Raw genomic sequence first — 19,977 nt, 5'->3', positions numbered from 1 at the left:
TACCTAAATTTGATATATTGTTTGTATCAGTTTTCTTAAACTTACTTTGTTTTCAGATTTGGTTTTAGTTTAAGATAGCACTTTTTCACATTTCTGTTGGTTTTCCTGTAACTTCAGCCCATTATTCCATGTCCTGCGCTCTGGGAGGATTGAGAAGAGATCCTGGCCCTCCTCTGTGTGACCATCTTTCAAGTATTTGAAGAGTGCATTTGGTTTCTTTTTCCTAGGTGTAGAACTTGGCATTTATCCCTATTAAATTTCATTCTGTTGTTTTCAGCCCAGCACTCCAGCCTATCAAGATCACTTTGAAGTTTGTTTCTGTCTTCCAGGGTATTAGCTATCCTACCCAATTTTGTGGCATCTGCAAATTTGATAAGTATTCCCTGCATCATCTCATCCAACTGGGCCCAGGACTGAGCCTTGTGGTACCCTGCTCAATACCTTCTTCCAGTTTGAGAAGATACTATTGATTAGCACTCTTTGAGTCTGATTCTGTAGGTAGCCAACTGTGGATCCACCTAATAGTTGTTCCATCTAGCCCCCTTTTAGTTATTGTTAATCAGGATGTCATGGGGCACTTTGTTAGTCAAGATATATTATGTTGACTAAATTTCCACAGTCCACAAGGCAGGTTACCCAATCAAAAAATGAGATCAGATTAGTCTGACAGGATTTGTTCTTGACAAATCCATGCCAGCTTCTAGTAATCACTGCATTGTTTTCAAGGTGCTTACAGATTGACTTCTTTATAATCTGCTCCAAAAATTTCCCAGGGATAGATGTCAGACTAACTGGTTTGTAGTTCCCAGGTTCCTCTTTTTGAAGGTAGGAACAACATTAGCCCTCCTCCAGTCATCTGGCACTTCACCTGTCTTCCATGATTTAACAAAGATAATAAACAGTGGTTATGAGAGTTCTTCTGCTAGCTCCTTTATTACTCTAGGATGCAGTTCATCGGACCCTAGAGATTTGAAATCGTTCAAAGAAATTAGGTGTTCATTGATCATTTGTTTATCAATCTCAAACTGCAATCCTGCCCCTTCAGCATGTACTTCACTTTTTCCAGGGTGGGTGGGTCATAGACTCACTTTTGGGAGACGACTGACCCAAAGTAGGAATTGAGCACTTCAACCTTTTCTTTGTCATCTGTTATCAATTTGCCATCCTCATTAAGCAGTTGAACCACCATTACTTTCCTCTGTCTTTTACTATTCATGTATCTGAAGAAAGCCTGTTTATTGCTTTTAGCATCCCTCGCCAGTCTCAGCTCATTCTGAGCTTTAGCCTTCCTGATGCCTTTCTGGCACTTCTATGCTACCTGTCTGTACTCTACGTGTCTGTACTGCCTGGCCTTCCTTCCACTTCCTATATGTATCCTTTTTTGTTTTCAGGTCATCTCTAAGCTTTTTGTGGAGCCACATTGGTTTCTTTTTTCATTTTTGGACTTGTTTGTAATTGTGCTTTTAAAATTTCCTTTTTAAAAAAATTCCCACCCATCATGGATTCCTTTTCTCATTAGCGTCACTTGCCATGGGAACTTACTTATCATAGTTCTGAGTGTATTAAAATCAGCTTTCCTGAAACCCAGGGCATGCATATGGCTACACCCAGAGACAGCGGGATCTAGTGCTACCGGTAGGATTTACAGGCCCAAAATATTTGAGTAAATGTCTAGTGCGCACGCGCGCGCACACACACACACACACACACACACACTATAGCCATGTCTACCTATAAATATAAAGCCAGAAATGTAAGGAAATCAAACAAAAGGAACCAAAAGAAGGGAAGACTCCAGTTTTTCAAAACAGACAAAACCTTTGCGCAGTCTAGATCAGGCAAGCCACCAATTAGAGAAGTAAATGGACAACACAAGATGAAAATGAATTCAATGTAGAGACTGCATTGGTAGCAGCCAATGATAAAGAAAAGCTGCCAGATGCATTGTGTGACTCTGATATAAGGTTTTCAAATTTATGCATAGTGTGGAAAATATGGATTGGGAGACATTTTTCTCCTTGTCTCGTAATATTAGAATCTGAGGTCGTCCCATGATTGGTGGGAGATTCAGGACAGATAAAAGGAAATACTTCTTCACACAGCATGTAGTTAAACTATGGAATTCCCTCCCACAAAATGTGGTAATGGCCACGAATTTGGATAGCTTTGCAAGGGGGTTAGAGAAATTTCTGGAGGAGAAGGCTACCAATGGCTATTATTCCTGACAGCTATATGCTATCTCCAGTATGCCTATGTACATCAGTTGCTGGGGAACATGGGTAGGAAGGGGTTCTGCTTGTGGGTTTCCCATGGGCAGCATGTTGGTCACTGTGTGAACAGAATGCAGGACTGGATGGTGCCTTGGTCGGATCCTGCATGGTTCTTCTTACTTTTTAAAAAGACAATCTGCATCCTTGAAGTGACCATTAGGGCTGGGATAGGGAATGTTTGCCATGCAATTTAAAAACCACATCTCTCCTCCTCACATTGATCTCTCCCACTGTAAAACAATAGTGTGCTCAGGTACAGGGCTGAGCTCTTTAAGACCACAATATAATGTAGTAAGGGAAGGTTGGAAAGGATAGAGGAGACTAGCTGTGTCTTATGCAATCTGCAGACAGTACAGCAAAGCTCCTGGGTGCTAGGAAGTAGTCACTGTTTAGGAATTGCTACGAGCAAGTAACAGGGACATAGGAAGTTACTGAAATCAGACTATTCGTCCACCGAGTTCAGTACCGTGTACATGGACTTGGAACAGCTGCCTAGGGTTTGGGGCAATGGTCTTTCCCAGCTGTACCTGGAGTGGCCAGTGACTGAGCCTGGAATGTTTTGCATGCCAAGTGTGTGCCTTATCACTGAGCGAAACCACGTGGGCATTTGGCCGGCTGCCTGTAATCCTCTATTAATAAAGACAAGGCCTAGTTGCTGACGGTTAATCTGAATCTATAAGCCCAAGAGAGGCCAAAGTGTTCCTTTCGGCACGTGTTTGTTTGATCCTTGTGTGATTGCTTTTGGCAATGCTCATTCAACCTACCTGTGAATTTAATTGAAGGCAGATCCTGACATTTAAAAGTACTTTAAAGATAAACAATGCTGCTTTCCCAGGATCTGCTCCCTCTTTATTAAGATGAAGGAACATGCAAGCTATTAAATTGCAATTAAATGACACGTTAATGGCATTTTAAGGTTGGCCTTCTTGTTTCTGTCACTGAATACTAAAACAAGAAACACACCTTCTCAAATATTGGGTAATTTTGCCCAGTTGCTGTTATCTCTTCTTCAGAGGTGATAAAGTGTATAGCGGTTGAGCTCATTATATCCAGCCCATGATTTCTCTGCTGGTCCTCTTTAGCTTTTATGGAAGGTTCGTGCGTATTTTAAAATGCCCTGATCAACTCAAATGCTGCTATTGATTCAAAATTGTTACCTCTTTGGTGAGAGGAGAATGAAACAGCTACTGAGCATCTTCATATTCTTGCTTGTTTAAAATTCGCCCATTGACAAGCACTGAGGCTGAATTAAAAAAAATGCCAGGTGGCAATCCTATATGGGCTGGGTTGGATGATTAACAAGCCACCCTGCAGAAAATGTCCTGGGTTCAAACAACAGGCTAAGTCACAGTTCCAACAGACAATCGATGATTCAAAAACAGCCCACACTCGACCTCTGATCTACACTTGGTGTCAAATCGTTACGAATGTGGAATAAAAAGCAGGATATAATATTATGAAAGTGGTAAATGGAATGTGGATTGTGCCCCAACAGTTATCAGTGCACTTCAGTACTGCTATAAAGCAGTAGTGTAGATCTAGCCAGAGTGAAAACAATAGACACCTACGCTATTGACCAAGGGGTGTTCTCATGTCCATCCTTCTTGGACCTGGTGTCTCAGGGCCAAAACAAACACTGACCGGGTTCAGATTTATTTATTTATTACATTTTATTTATTTATTACATTTTTATACCTCCCAATAGCTGAAGCTCCCTGGGCGGTTCACAAAAATTAAAACCATAATAAAACAACCAACAGGTTAAAAACACAAATACATAATACAGTATAAAAAGCACAACCAGATGACACAGGCTTGTTAACAACCCTTGCATAACCCTTAAAGAGACCAAGTAGGGGTGCATATTCAAAATGCATGAGCCTCCGCGTACATTAAATAACTCTCAGTGGGCTGTCGTGTCATGCAAACATCTCCAATTACATTCAGTCCATATCTAGCAGTTACACCCCTCCCCTCACTTTTTACTCTAGAATAGCATAGGCTCTGCAATCCAGATTGGAACTCTTACATAGTGGTAAGGGGGCTTTAAAATCAGGATTGGGGCGCCTTGCACCAATTCTGTGGTAAATAAAAAAAGTCATAGCTGCTAGATATGAGTATAAAGTAACATCTGTTTTGGCTTTCAGGCTACACTGTGAAAGAAATTCGACCGTAAATCGATGACAACTTTCCAGTCTTGGCGTTCCCTTTCTCCAGCAACCTGGCAAAAGCCGTCCTTCCTCAATCTGGTGCCCTCCAGAGAAGTTGGGCTGCAATTCGCATCATTCCCAACCAACGTAGCATAGCTCCTGGGAATGATGGGAGTTGAAGTCCAACATCCAGAGGACACCAGGTTGGGGAAGGTTTGTCTAAGCATTCTCAGGACGCAATTGTTAAACTTCTCATTCTGATGAGCATTTAGTGGTTTTAAAAGATAATGCGCATTTGTTTCAATATGATTTGTTATCGACTTTCGGGTTCTTTCAGAGAGGGTCTAAATAAATCATGGGAGCATAGTATGCTGGCTTACACTGCATCATGCCATTGATCCATCTAGCTTAGTATTGTGAATGACTAACAATGGCTCTCTAGGGTTACAGATGGGGATTTCTTTTCCAGTCCTACCTGGAGCTGCTGGGGGTTGAGCTTCTGCAGGCAAAGCATGAGCACTACGACAGAGCTACGGCCCTTTCCCTGGAATCCAGTGGAAGCAGCGTTGCACAGACTCTTATGCATTGTACAGGGTTGTCTCAAGGGATTGTTTATGATATGATAAAATTGACTACATGGAAAAGGGATTCCATGGGGTTTAATCCACCCTTTTCCCCTCTTTGGCTTTTCCCAGGGATGTTCACATCCATGCCCATAGAACTGTGATGGTTAACTAGTGGAAGGAAGGATCAGGGCCTTTTCCTTTGTAGCCCTGAGACTTTTTGTTGTTCTTGTATTTTATTGATTTGTAAATTGCCTCAAGCATAGGAAGGCTTGGATAAAATAATATAAATAAAAAAACAAATCAATCCAGCTATTGTTTTTGTGATTGATTATTCTGGGATGGAAAAGTGGCACGTCAAGAGCATCTCATCTTGCTGGAGGTTTTTTGTTTACTAGTTTCAACCTGGTTCATCCCTTGGATGTTTAAATAAGTCAGGAGATGGAGTGAGACCACGGGACGTTGCCCAAGGAGAGCTGAATAGTGCCAGAGTTGAGCATGGATAGAGGTCTCCTGTGAATTTGCTACATTCCACTAACACTATCTAGGGGGCTGTCTTCATGGTGCTGCGCTTCCCCTAATCCCCACTTTTTCATTTACATTTATCAAGTAATCCCTATGCCAAGGAGGGAGCGTGGGGTTTCCGGCGGTCATCTGGGTACTGGAGCCACCTGCCTGCCCTCTTCCTGATTTCTGGTGACCAATTGCTGGTCATCATTCTTCAGGAACAGCCCCTGGATCGGCCACAGAGTGAGGTCAGACAGCGGAAGAGCTGGGGTGACCTTGCTACCACTGAAGAAGTCGGGGTAAGTCCCTGACTTTTTTGCTGTGCAGCTTTGCGGAAAAGCCCTGTAGCGGCTGCAGATTTGCAGCTGTCATATAACTAACACAGCGCAGATTTGCAGCCATTTGAGTGCATATAAACAGCCCTTAGGAGCTGTGTGCGAACTTCTCCATGGTGTTTTCCACATTGCACTTCAGCCTGAATTGTGTTGCTGTAGTGTCAAAGGTTGTTTATGAAAGGAACCTAGGATACAGCGGACAGAATCCAAGCTTTTCTTATTTCTTGAGCGGCTACCAGTAAGGACCATATCTTAATGAATGTGCACACACACACACCCTGGACCAAATTATGCTTTTCTCCAGATTTTTTCTCTCTTTGAGCTCTGGGAAATCAAGGTGCTTTAATTCATCCTGGGGGTAAATGGAGTTTTCCTATTGCAGGTAAATCCATGCAAAGCTTTCAAATTTACAAGAACTATCTGAAATCATGAAAAAGTCCAGAGAAGGGAGCAGCATTTTAAATTAGCCAGAGTCAAATGAACTTCTGTGCATTTTCCTTTCTCTGGAATATCTTTATTCCTATGTAGCTTTTGGCTTCTTGCCTCCTATGGCTTGGGGCTTTCTTTTCTTCATGGTCTGAAACAGAAGGAGTAGGGTAAACTTGAACTTCAAGAAATTCAGTGAGGCTTCCCCCCACCCTTTAAGCCTGACTTTGCCTGGTATGATCCTTCCTTTCATTAAATTATGTGCTCACTCAGATCTGACTGTGCCAGAAATAAAACAAAATATATTTTAACAGAATCCCAGGCAAGTGGAAACCTTTTGCCCCATAATTTATGTCCCAGTGGGTAATGCAATACATAACAAAAGCTTGGAGAGAAGGAAATTCTGTTCCTCTGTCAGTTTGGATGAAGCACAGCAGGGCTCACTGAGAGCTAGGGGGTCAGCCATCGAGCCTGAGAGTTTGCAAATGTTCTCCAAAATCTGAAAATGTATAATGAAGGACAGTAGCATCTTGCATGAACTACAAATTTAGGTGGCTCTTTGGAGCAGATTATTGTTATAATCTGATCATAGCTATGGGTGACTGTGAGAAGATATGTATTTCACTGGAAAGGATGTAAGATTTTCTTGTTTTCCAGTCTCTTGCTGCAGTTCAAAACAGATTTCCAATTATGGCAAATGTCGGAGAATTAAGGATGCATAATAAGGCTTTACAATCCAGCCAGGGTTGGCTCCAGAGGGTGGCAAGCAAGGGCATTTACCTGGGCCTCAAGACTAGCACAGGGCTAGCATTTCCATTTTGCACAGAATATCCAAGAAAATCAGATGCAGCGTAGCTTGCATGTCCCGCCTCTTCCAGCTTAAGGGGAGGCTCTGAGGGTGGCATGGCTGGGAGTCCTCCAAATCCTGGAGCTATCCCAACGTCTCTCTTCCCCCATCTGCCATCACCCCAACTCCCAAAGCATCCCGTTCTTCTCGTTTGAGCTGAGCGCAAGCCCATCTGTTCTTAACCACACCATTGCTTTCAGCTCGGAAGGGAAAGTTGTTCTGTCTAGACGTGATGAGGGAAAATGGCAGAGCTGATTTTCATTAGCATATTGATGTTTTCAAAATGTGTTGAAGGATGGGGCGGGGTGGGGGGTAATGATTCCCTGGGTTTCACTATATGAATGTTTTTGAGTGACAAAAATAACTCGTATTCTTGCGTTCTGTTGACACTATGTAGGGAATCAGGACATGTAGAATGAGGAGGAGGAAGTGGGGCAATAAATACTTCAGAAAAAAGAAAAAAAGAAAACTCATTAAAAAGAAACATACTTTTAAAAACAAGGCACTATGTGCTCAAAATGGCTTCCAGTTCTTTGAGGCTTTGCAAATTACTGCAACAACAGTCCTCTAGGCAGTGTTTATAGAAGAACTTGATTTAACAGGGAAATCCAATGGTCTTGCTGTGCTGGGAAGCTGCGTTGCCACAGCGAACATTGGTGTAATGTGGTTGAATCCTATGGAATTTCCTACTTACGTGCTCCTAGCTCCCTAGGCATGGAGGTCCCCACGGCACTGTAATTCTGTAGTGCTGGTTGTAGAGGATTTAAAGATCTCTAATTACAAATTCTCAGCACTTTCTTAAGCTACAATTTACAGGAAGCCCTAAAAGTTAGTGAGATAACAACCCAATATAAATTTGTAATGCAAGTCTGTGATAGGGGAGAAAGAAGGTCCTCCCCATCCCATGCTGATAACGTGACAGGAGAGAGCTGGACTGTACAGCAAGAGTGCTAACTCTAGGTCATGAAAAAACAGGCGAGGACGAAGATCTACCATGTTGCTCATTGATAAAACCAGCTTGGCTTTCACACTTTATTCAACATTCCTAATTAAACACATGGAGGTTGATGCTACCAGATTCTAAAAGCACAGTCCATCTGTAAAGCTTGGAGTTGGCATTCCAAGTAGATCAGTACCATTTGCAGTCATATCTATCTCTCTATATGATAGGAGTATGACTCTGTGGTATTGGTCTTCTGTCCCAAGGAGAGGATTCTTTAGGGAGCTCTCTGACCACGGACTGAATCTCTTTAGTTTATTTATCACCATGGGGCTTTACTTACTGGTGTTTCTTTCCAGTTTTTGAGCATAATTTCTGATAGGCCAGCTCTTTTAAGTGGCATAAGACTCAGAGTTTTTTGGTCTGTTATTTTCCTCTAATTCCTATAGTACTGGCTATTAATCAGAATGCCTTATGACAGTCGCTATTACATCAGAACACTAGCTAATACAGAATATGAGACTCTGTGGTCTTCATAAATTGAAACAGGCAATTATCCACCCGTGTGGCTTTCTTTCTCTCTCTCTCTCTCTCTCTCTCTCTCTCTCTCTCTGTTTTTGAAACTAGTCCAGGGTTGTGATCCACTGTAGAAAAGTTATAGGACTGATGGGAAAAGCTGTGCTTAAAAATAGCATTGCCCATGGTTAATTCCCCCTCCCTCCTCCTCTGGGCTCAAACATTGCCTGCATTCCTTGCAGTCCATAGGGTTCAGAAGAATTGGAAAGCCTCTTCTAATTGAACCCTAGATGGAAAATCGGAATGACTGCCTACTGAAGTGATGATCTGAAAGATATGGATCTTTCGATGGATGATGATGAAATAGAGCACTTGGAACAGCTTACAATTAAAACAAAATAATAACAGTTGTAGAGATATTTAGGGATCAATTTTAAAGGCAGCATGAAATGAAACATTTAACACCGGTTGAAATAAGGACTTTTTAAGTTTCTGCTTTAATTTTAGTTAGTTTATGAGCAGCAAGGACTAGAATCATAGAATTGTTGAGTTGGAAGGAACCACGAGGATCATAGTCCAAGCCTCTGCAATGTGCAGAAATACCAATTAAACCATCCATGAGAGGTGGCTGTTCAACCTCTTCTTAAAAACCTCCAGAGATGGAGAACCCACAGTCTCCATAGGTAGACTGTTCCACAGATCTTACCATCAGCAAGTTTTTATATTTATATTTAATTGGAATCTAGGTAGCTGTAACTTATACTCATTATTTCAGGTCCTAATTTCTGTGGCAATTGATAATAGTTCTTGACAATCTTCCATGCGGCATCTTTTTATGTACCTGAACACTGGTAACATGTCTCCTCTCAGTCCTCTTTTCTCCAGACTTAACATCCCAAGTTCTTTCAGCCTGTCTTCATAGGGCATGTACTCAAGTCCCTGTATCATCTTTGTTGCCCTCCTCTGAACCTGTTCTAACCTGTTTATGACCTTCTGGAAATGTGGTGCCCAGAATTCTACACAATACTCCAGGTGTGGTCTCACTAGTGCCGAGTAGAGAGGAATAAGGACTTCACATGTCTTTGATGCAATGTTTCTTCTAATGCAGCCCAGAACTGCGTTAGGCCTTCTAGCGTCAATCTCGCATGCTGACTCATGTTCAGTTTGCTGTCAGCAACCACACCCAAATCCTTCTCCAATGTAGTGCTTCCGAGCCATGAATCTCCCATCTTGTATTGTGTATCCTACATCTTTCCTCTCTAAATGTAATAACTTGCATTTCTCCCCATTAAAGGACAGCTTTTTCCTCTCAACCCAGTTTTCCAACCTGTCCAAATCAGATTTCAGCCTCATTCTGTCAAAACAGGTGTTGGCCAGACGTCCCAGTTTTGTGTCATCCACAAATTTGATAAGCCCATCAATCCTGTCATGCAGGTCATTAATAAAAGTATTGAATAGTACTAGACCCAAGACAGAGCCCTGTGGGTAAGTTAATTTCCTGCTGAACAAATGTGAGATATTGGCTGGTAACAAATGCTTAGTTGCAACAAGGCATTTCCAGCTAGAAACAGAGTGGGTTGTTTAATTCATGCTTCTGAGTGTTTTCTGAGTTAACTTACCATCTCTGAGGCATCTATTTCATAAGTGTATGTACATTCTAGTGATGTACACATATTATTCCACCTTTATTTTAAGATACTTGATTGGAAGTGCACTTTAACCAGCAGTGGGTTTATGGCTGGAGTTGCTAAGTCTTCATTTTAATAAACGGCCTCTACAGCCTTAATTTTATGAGAAGCCTGCAGAAAATAATTCATGCCAGTGAAAGAAGAGTTGTCACAGGAAAAGCCCTGTGCTCAGTTCCAGCCTTTGCAGCCAGTAGCAGAAGAACACAGGGGAACCATCCAAGACCCACAGCATTGCTTCAAAGCTGCAGTTAATACTGTCATATACAATGAAATGTGCATAATCCCCTTCTGTTTTTATCAGAAAACGACTGGCTTGCATTATGAATTTCAAAAGTCCCAGGTTATTAATACAGCAGAAGCAAACGGCCCGCCAAAGACTGTCTTCTTCTTCCACAGTTAACAAATGACCTCATTGTGGTTTTGATATGTTGGAGTTCATGAGACCATGGATTTCCAAGATTTCTCTTGGAGGATGTTCACCCCACGATTAGGCATTTATGTTCCTCTCCCGGTGCCTGGCTTTTATGGTATAAGCATATTTTGGTGCCTTGCCACTGTAGAAAGTGTGTCGAGAGCCCTGTTCTGGAACGTGCTATGACTGCATGCCTGTGCAGTGTGCCAATATTTGTGTAAAATGAAATAGCTGAAGGGGAAATGGCTTACAAAACTCTGGAGCCATGCTCCTTGGTAGGCCACTGAGCTTCCCTAGTTCTCATTGCATCAACTTCTATACTTTCTCTGTTGCTTGTGTCAGTTGTCAGTGTTCTGATCTTGGCTGCTATGTTTTCTTACAATATTGTGTATCTCTCTGGTTCAGTTCAGGCAACACATTAGTCAATGGTAGACTATTTAATCAACCATTGCTTAAATAATCCATCGTTGACTATTGTGTTGTCTGTCGGGCGAAAACCATGCCACGGTTGATTATTTCCAAGAGATAACCAATGGTTTGCAGAGTTGTTTTTCTGCACAACCATTGGTTAATGTGTTGTGTGGCGGGCTCCATGGATTATTTCCCCTGCTGACTAGAGTCGTGAGGCAAGAGCAGCAGAAACCACGTCCGCTCTAGCCCAGTGGGTCTCCATCGGCAGGGGAAATAATCCCGTGCTGGCAAGTGTTTGGGGAGACTCAATCATTTATTTATTTATTGCATTTTTATACTGCTCAATAGGTGAAGCTCTCTGGGTGGTTCACAAAAATTAAAATCATGAAGAGCATAAAAACAACCAGCATGTCCCTTGGTGGGGAGGCGTGATCCTTGGATCTCCATGTGCTTCCCAGCATGGGCACATGCTATCCCTGAGTGGGGTGCTGCCAATCACAGCACCCCACATGTTCCCAGGGATGTCCATGTCCCTTGCCCCCTATCCATCTGGAGATAAGCTCAAGGGGATAGAAGGAGCCCCTTCCATCCTCTCAAGCCGGGGCAGGGGGCAAAGGATGTCTCCTGTGGCTGGACATGCAACGTCCAACCACAGGCAGTGCCATCTTAACACATGGGCCCACTGGGCAGTTGCCCGGGGGCCCCAGGAGCATAGGGACCCCATGCTAACCTATGCACAGACCAGAATTTAACACTAATTTTTGTTTTTCAAGTTCAAGTCTCATGTTGTATTGTCCAAACGTTTGTACTGATAAATCTTTGCTGTACAGCATGTTTTTTTTAATGTCAAAACACTGATTTTGTTGGCGGTACCAATAAATATAAGTTTATTTTATCGATAATTTACATTTTTATTCCTGTGAGTGGTTGTGTAGGCAGGCCCAGTGCACTGCTTTGCCCGGGGGCCTATAATGCTGTTAAGATGGCCCTGACCACAGGAGAAATCCATCTGCCAACATTGGGGCAGGGGTGCATGCAGAAGGAGCCGAGCGGCTGCTGTGATGAGCAGGATGGATTCTTCTGCATCCCGTCCCAATTCACGAGACAAGAAGGGGAATCCTTTCTCACCACATACCCGCCACACAAGGAGGAAGCTCCAGAGTGGTCTCCTTGCATGTCACACGATGAGAAGCTTCTGCTGGCAAAGGAGGCATTGCCACTCATGGTGCCCCCCGTCACCTGTTCCTCCATGCCCGGTGCAGTGAGACCAGGTGGGCACGTTGCCTCTAAAGACAGGGAAGGCGGTGCACCTGTTGCTGAGTGAATCCCAGCTCCTGTCAAGAGGAGAGATGGCTCTACTGGGGCTTCTTTCTCTGGCAATGGCCACTGTGAAACATGTGCTGTGGACGTTGCTGGAGGAAGAAACCCTCGTGGAGCCATCTCTTTTCTTGCCAGGAACCAGGATTCATCTGCCGCCATGTCTATCACTCGGCAACGGGCGTGCCGCTTCTCCATGCAGTGTATCTCTCCTCCCCCTCCACTCCTCCCCACGGAATGGTGGCGCCTCAATAAGGTAAGCAGTAACCAGCGCCACCGTTCGGGGGGGGGGAAGATGACAACTCAACGGAGTGGAAATAGCCCACTCCCCAGAGCAGCATGTCCATGTCGCCCAAGTGTACCATGCAAATTGCCATCTGTGCAGTGGACTGTTTCCACTCCATGGACTAAAGTGTCATCCGAATGCACCCTCTGTGTGTTTGTGTCTGTGGAGAGATTATGTGTACACCATAGCCACTGTTGCTGGTAGATACATAGGTTAGGAGCTTTTGTTCTTGAGATGTAAGGTCTGAGAATGAGTTGGCCTCCTGCACAATTTTAGCTGACTTTGGACATTATGCTAAACCATAGTTTAGTATTACAAAAATGAGCCTGGGCAGGTCTCAGGTTTGCACGCTCCCCATCTCCTCTGCTCATCTGGTGCAGTTGCAAGGAGGAAATTGGAAATGCTCACCTTTAAGGTAATTGCAGTTTGTCACTACAACTGACAAAGACAAGTCATGCTTAATTTAAGCTATGGTTTGTTGAAACAAGCAAAGACCAATCTGTGGTTTCTGAGCCTGCCTTGTTTCAATACACTGTAGTTGAAACTAACCACAGTTCCCAGTTCAGAGGTAATAAGCTGTGGCTAGTTTAAACCAGGAAATGGATGTTTCCATTCTCCTCCCCGTTGCATGCCAAAGGAAGGAAAGGAAGTGGGGAATGCTTGAGCCCAAGACTTGACAAGGCTTGTTTCTGTCATGCTAAACTACAGTTTAGAAATGTATCCAAACTGGGCCTTTGAGCAATGCTGCTCTAAGAGTGTCACTTTAGATACAGAAATAGTTAACAACATGTTAGTAAATATTGCATCCAGGACTTAACTTACTGAAATACTGACAAACATTTTCTTGTCTTCGAACACATTTAGGGACTCAAGCATGGACGTTTCCATAGCTGGCTTAATATACATAGACACACTTTTCTAACTGGTGATTTACAGACTCATGACAAATAAATCCCTGTCTGACATACTTTTGTAAATATCACAGCCAAACCTAATGGAACGTATTCTGATTATATGTTTCTTCTCCATCCCACATCAGCCATTCCAATCTGCTGTGAAATGTGGCTGCAACGGTTGAGTTGTATAGGTGTCCCCTGCAAAGGTGCTTATGAGATTTGGCCATTTGTTTTGGATGTGTACAGTACACAGTGTGCATGTGAGCAGGCGATTTAGAACAGGGCCACCAGGATCTGCATTCTTTATGATAGGCAATGCGGGGGTACTTAAGTGCTTTTTAAAAATGAGGTAGATAGGGTGATAAACTTTGCTGCTTGTTCTGGTTCTTAAAAATGTTGCTTAGTGTGTTTAGTTCTTGCATGTAGCTTCCTGGGAAGGAGTTCTGGTGCTGTGCACGCCGGGGAACATTCAGTGCATGTGATGGAAAAAAAATACTTGTGTGTGAGCAGAGCATTTATGTCCTAGAAAAGAACGGGATGTCCCTGAGTCCATATTTATGTTTGTTGAGCCCTTAAGAAGGGGTGTGCTGGAGCATCTGAGCATGTGTGATCTTAGGTTCTTGTGGCCCATAGTCATAGCAGACCCTTACCCCCATCTGTTACTTTATTTTAAGGCAAATGGAGTTTGGGGTACACAGCCACGTGGAGCTTAAGTATCTTCCATCAGGCTTAATGTCCAGCTGCTCTTTGATTGATTGCCCTCCTCAATTTGTGGAGATTCTTCTGTTCCATAACCCCGCTTTTCTATTTCTCTTCTTGTAGTTGTTCAAATACCCAGTCAGTCTCGGCTATAAGGTGCAGGGCAGGGCTAGCCTTTGAGCAATCTCTTTCATCCTAGGGTAGATGCCCCTAACCTTTTGGGAGCCCTGGGCACATTTGGAAATCTACTCAGTGCATCCCTGCTTTGCTGTCTACCTGTCTATGGGTCTTAGGCTGTGAGTTATTCACTGAAAACATTTGTTTCATGTCTGTTGGACACCGAATGTCTCTTTGATAAGGGACTGTCTAATATGGCTAATTGTTGGAAGTGCAATGCAGCCAACGCTTCTTCTAAGCATATGTTTCGGCAATGTCCAGTAATTGCTTATTTACCTTTGTGTGAGTGTGGACGGCCCCAATTTGGATGAGGACAATGGCAATTTGGGAGTGGGGCATTTAGTCTCCCCCTCCTGTTTTCATGCCAAAAATCTCCCCACCCTCGCCCCATGTGTGGAGGTATTAAAAAGGGGAAGAGTCTCCATTGCTTACATAGAGATAAGTAAGTCTAGTAGCTGTTTGTAATTTGCCCAAGAACATGTTAGTGGGAGGATTAGAAATGTAATAAATAAAATAATAAAAATAATAGTTTGGCTCTTAGCAAGGCTTCTCTAAAAAGAAGAAGGGTGTAGGAATTCAAGCCTGCGACCACATGTTCAGGCCTGGGGTTCAAGTCTGGTTTACACAGGTGGTGAAAGAGTGGACTGTACAATTCAAGCTGCCTTTTTGGAATGCTGTTCCGTGTACAAAGCTTTCTGCAAGTCAACAACAACAACAACCCAAACCTAGCATCTTGGGTAGAAAGGTTCACACACCCAGGTTTCGACTTACAAGTTTTCTTCTACAAGGATTTAAACAAATGCAACAGAGGATTCAAAAATGTGATCTTTCACATAGAGGCTGCAGTGGTACAATCCATTTTACCACTCTAGGACTTCAACTGTAACACTCCAGGTTACAGTTACTCAGTGGTGAGGGCAGCACACCTCACATGCTCAGAGGCAGTCTACTCTTCTTTATTATTGCAGATGCTCAGCATAGGTTGTAGGGTAGTACTTTGGCTCCAAAGTACCAGCCTATAACTTTGTTTCTCAGTAACTTACACATAGCTTGATGGGAATTATTTGGTGTTGCTGCTTCTTGTTAGAAATGCAGTTAGCAGAGAAAAAGCAAAAAGCAGAATAGAATGATGGAGGACAGTCAGAGAGAGATAGGGGGTGGGGGAGGAAAAGGAGGAGCAGAATACCACACTGTAGGCTATAGGAATCCTAAGGTTAGCTATGCCCCAAATCCCTATGCATTGACTAGCTAACTGCAACACTGCCCCCTTCCTGTAGCCTGCAGGTGAGGTTCTAATATTCCCAACATAACTAAGATGTAACTGGCCTTGTGAGTAAAGGGTGAGTGAATATGGGCCACTTAAGCCCATCAGTTCCTTTAAGGCTGATGGGAAACAAATCCTCAATTAAGAAAAATGCATCTGAAGATGCAGGCTTTTTCATTGATCCTCCAGCATAGCTAGGTGATACAAGCAGTGTGCAATGCAACCCCGTCTCCTTTGATTGAGTATGTATACATAGAAAGAAACTTGCACCAACTGGCTGGACCACTGAAAGGAACCCGACTGTAAACTTTGAGGACATGGCCTAGAGTTTATTGGTTCCATCCGATAGTTCACATTCCAAAGAGCTTCTGTCATTCTTCTTCAAACAGTGGCTGAGGGGGGAAATGAGATTTTTCACTTGCTAAATGTCCACATTTCAATCTGTCTGATTTACTGCAAGGCATATCATTTTCTGTTGGGTTTTGTGATGGGGTTAGCTGCTTGTGGAGCGGGAAAGTGTTGTAAGCTGCCTTGTGAGGGCCTCTGCTCTAAAAGGTGGTCAAGAAATGTTATAAATAAATAAATAAATAAATAAATGTGAGGTTAATGCTCAGATGCCACTGCAATGGTCAACATCTTTGAACACTAAAAACACTGAGACCTGTCAGAACATCCCGTGTTCTGTGTTTTTACATTCCCTTTCTGTGTCACCTGGAGGCCTTCTCTGGTTTCCCAGCATTAATGGTGTTGCGATTCCCACTTGCTGTTGGTGCCCTCTGTTATGAGAGAGTTAGTATTTCCATTTTGTAGTAATTGGGCACCTAAGGGGATTTATGCAGAAGGTGTGAGTAAAGAGACGCTTCTAAGCCTAGGTAAGTACAGCTTGGGAACATAGTTGCAGGGAGTGCAATAGAATAATTTTGCAACCTGCCATTAAGGCTCATTCATAATAACCTTACCTGCAACTTCACACAGCTTGATGCCTAGGTCCATCATTGTGTCATGTACATCTCAAATATTTTTTTAATGTACAGCTACAAATATGTAACATGTAGATGTGGCAGACATGGTTTGTAGACATGACTATCATCCAGAAACTTGCCCAGGAGTTGTGTTTTGACTGTTCCACCTGGTGGACTGGACACTCAACACACCTTGCCTCTGTGCAATCGCTTTGCATCACATATTTTGCAGGGCAGAGCTGTAGCTGGGGCTGATTTGATGCACTTTTTGCTGAAGGTGTTGAATTCTTCTTACCTCTGTTCCATTTGAGACTTTGTGGGTAGGGTGAGAACAATATTTATGATTGCTGTCTTAAAATCTTGAATCTCTCCTGCTGCCATTTTTACTGGAAGCATCTTGAAGTTTGATGCATTAAATCCAAAGCTTTTAACAAATTAGTTGTGTGTGTGTGTGTGTGTGTGTGTGTGTGTGTGTGTGTGTGTGTTGTCTTGTTAGCTCTCTGCTTTTCTTTTTTCTTGTTTTGTCAGTTTTATAAAGTGAAGTCATGCAAATGTATATAATTAAATGCCTGGCTGGATGAGCAATTCACTTTGACTTTATATGGTTACAAAGAACAGCATTTCCCCAACATTTTCACTAAGTTAATAATGCAGAAACTGTAAAGCTCTCATTCTTTAGCAGTACCCTGTTTTCCTCATTGTCAAGCTTTATTACTATGGGTAATCCGGAACATTTTTTGTGAGGCAGTATTCACTTGTTATTTGTACAGCCAAGTACAATGTTCTTACCTGTGGTTTCTTTAACCCCTCTCTGGTTTCCATTTGTATTTTCCTTCCTTTCTTTCTGTGGTCGGACCTGGCATTGCTGTATGTCTGGGGGCAATTTAAACAGAAATCCTTGCAAAAACCAGTTCCAGAAACAAGGAGCCAAGCTATAGAGGCACAGTTCGAGTAACACAGGCACTGCCGGAGTGATGAAAGGACCAACGGGCCTGTCTTAGAAGAACCCAATGCCAGATTTCTAAAAAAAAGAAAAGTTTCCAAGGAGAACCACAGTGTTACTGACACTTCACTTATTGGTGCAGTTGCTACTGTTCCTGCAATCTTAATGTTTGGCACCCAGCAGGTGCTGTGCAGAAAACAGTAGTGATGTTATCCTCAACCCAGAGGGTTCGTAATATCGAGATGCTTTTTTTAAGATCACTTAATGCAGATCAACTGTCCCTTAACACGCTTCCATGTTCATAGAGGGACAAAAGGCTTTTTCTGATCTTTCAGTGCATGCATATGGGTGAAGTTAGGTCTTCTGGTTTATTGATCCATGGCATATTAGCTCTTCTAGACTGATGAATGTGGCATGAGAGGGTTATGTGGAGATGATGGAAGGAGGGCCAGAAGAAGGAAAAGAGAAGGATACTTTTACATTACATTCGTCTTGAGTCAGAAAAAATGGAAAAGTTCTATCTAGCTCAAAATCTTGCATCCCACCACAGTAAAATACCAGGATACTAAAAATTCTTTCTTTGTTAGTGTTTGGTAAATACTCCCTTTTGGTGTCATATATGCACAGACCTTACATCCTTAGGCAAACAGCATGAAGCAAATACTTTCCCCTGTACTTTAGAAAGGACTCATGCCCAATATATTTGAACAATGTAACCTCAGCATGACAGTAGACTAGCTTCCCCTTCTCATTCTTCTCCATCCCCCAGCAAAGTTTTACCTCCCCATTCATTTGTCATTGTTGGGTTACTTTGCTGTAGAGCTAATCAAATTCAATAAAATCCAGAGAGAGTTATCTCTCCTCCACCATTACTATCTGCAACAGTTCACAAGAATCATCCAATACAGCCAATCTCACTGGCTAGAATTTGACAACAGAGATGTGTTGAAATCCCATGAGAAAGCTTCTTGAACTGTTCAGGTGACATTGTTCCTGAAGGAGGATGGGGGGAGAAACTAAAACTGCATTTGACACCTGTGACATGGAGATTTCAGCTTTAAAGCCACAAAACAGAAGTGTGTAAGTATGATACATTACGGACCCTTTAGACCTGATGTCTACTATATGGGAAATACATGCCATTGGCTTACTAAGTGGGCCGACAACAGAAACGAAAATGCAGGAGACCAATTTGTACATTACTCCTAGGTAGTCTAGGTGCCACTGAAAAGCTGCTTTCCATAGTGTCCAGTTCCACACTGACTCAGTTTGGAAGCTCTGATCGTATCGGAAGCCCTTGCTAGACAACTTCCCCTGCCCTGATGACACAGTGTCTCCCCTCCTTTTTTTGGTGGGGATTGGGAAATTAAGACATTATTAAGGCGTCTCATGTATTCGGAGCTACCCAACACATTACCAAGATTATTTAGAACCAAACCACAGAGAAGCAGCCTTTTGTGCTTCCATGTTGTCTTGGTAATGCATGAACTTGACCCAAGGCAGTGGCATCAGCAATCTACAGCAGCAGAGAAGTCACTTTGCTTAAGGAATTTTTAAATGGTAAGAGGGGGAATCTTCATTCTGCCTGTCCCCAGGAAGTGAGCTTTTCATTAACCACCATCAGCCTCAACTTGGCAAGATCTACACTATTGCTTTAAAACAGGTTGTAACAGTATTGACAACTGTTGGGGCCTGTGACACACTCCATATACAGTTTTCAAACTGTGCTATCCTCCTTGGTGTAGAACTGGCCCTTGTCTGCACTTTCACCCATAAATCCTTTACTACAATTTTTATAAAAAACTTGAAAGTGAGACCGGGAGCCCACCTGAGATTAAGGTTTCTGCCGGTGGGCTAATATAATGTAATCATTAAGCATTTCAAAATATTTGCAATTTTATACCAGTCTCTTTTAAGTCTCATTTATATGAGAGTGTGAGGATCCCAGCACATGTGGGTGCTCTTCAAAATGTTCTATGTGCTGTTTTGTTACAAAGGAATCAATAGGGTTGGAGAACATACAAATAAAGGATGTGCGTCTGGAGAAATTGGAAAGAAAACAGGCTTGTATAACAATAGGGCAGAAGAAAAATAATAAATGGCTTATTGAAAATACCTCAATTGCATTAAAAGGCTGCACTCCTGGCTTTCAGAAACATCTCATTTTAGTGGTGTGCTCAGAATGTTGTGACATGGAGTGGTCACCTGGTAAATAGTTAATTTGACCTGCAGCGCAAAACAAGTTTAAAAATGATTTCTTTTAAAAAAAATAATCATATGAGAAATCCTCCTTAAAAACCTTGTGGAAAGCTTTTTCCGAATTTTGTGGTGTGTGTGTTTTAAAGAGGAAGTCTTCATTTTTCTCTGT

At 42.6% G+C, this 19,977-nt stretch overlaps 1 protein-coding gene and 1 pseudogene across 3 annotated transcripts in view; one reads left to right on the top strand and one right to left on the bottom strand.

The window, feature by feature from the left end:
* DAAM2 (dishevelled associated activator of morphogenesis 2) overlaps window positions 1-19,977 on the top strand; it is a 226,798-nt gene that overhangs the window by 30,413 nt on the left and 176,408 nt on the right. The gene's annotated exons all lie outside the window — the stretch shown is intronic.
* Window positions 210-12,544, bottom strand: LOC134398153 (uncharacterized; annotated as a pseudogene).

Source organism: Elgaria multicarinata, chromosome 4 (genome assembly GCF_023053635.1).
Source record: "Elgaria multicarinata webbii isolate HBS135686 ecotype San Diego chromosome 4, rElgMul1.1.pri, whole genome shotgun sequence".
Lineage (NCBI taxonomy): Eukaryota > Metazoa > Chordata > Lepidosauria > Squamata > Anguidae > Elgaria > Elgaria multicarinata.
Note: the sequence above shows the minus strand (reverse complement) of the source record. Positions and strands in the feature narration are given on the sequence as shown.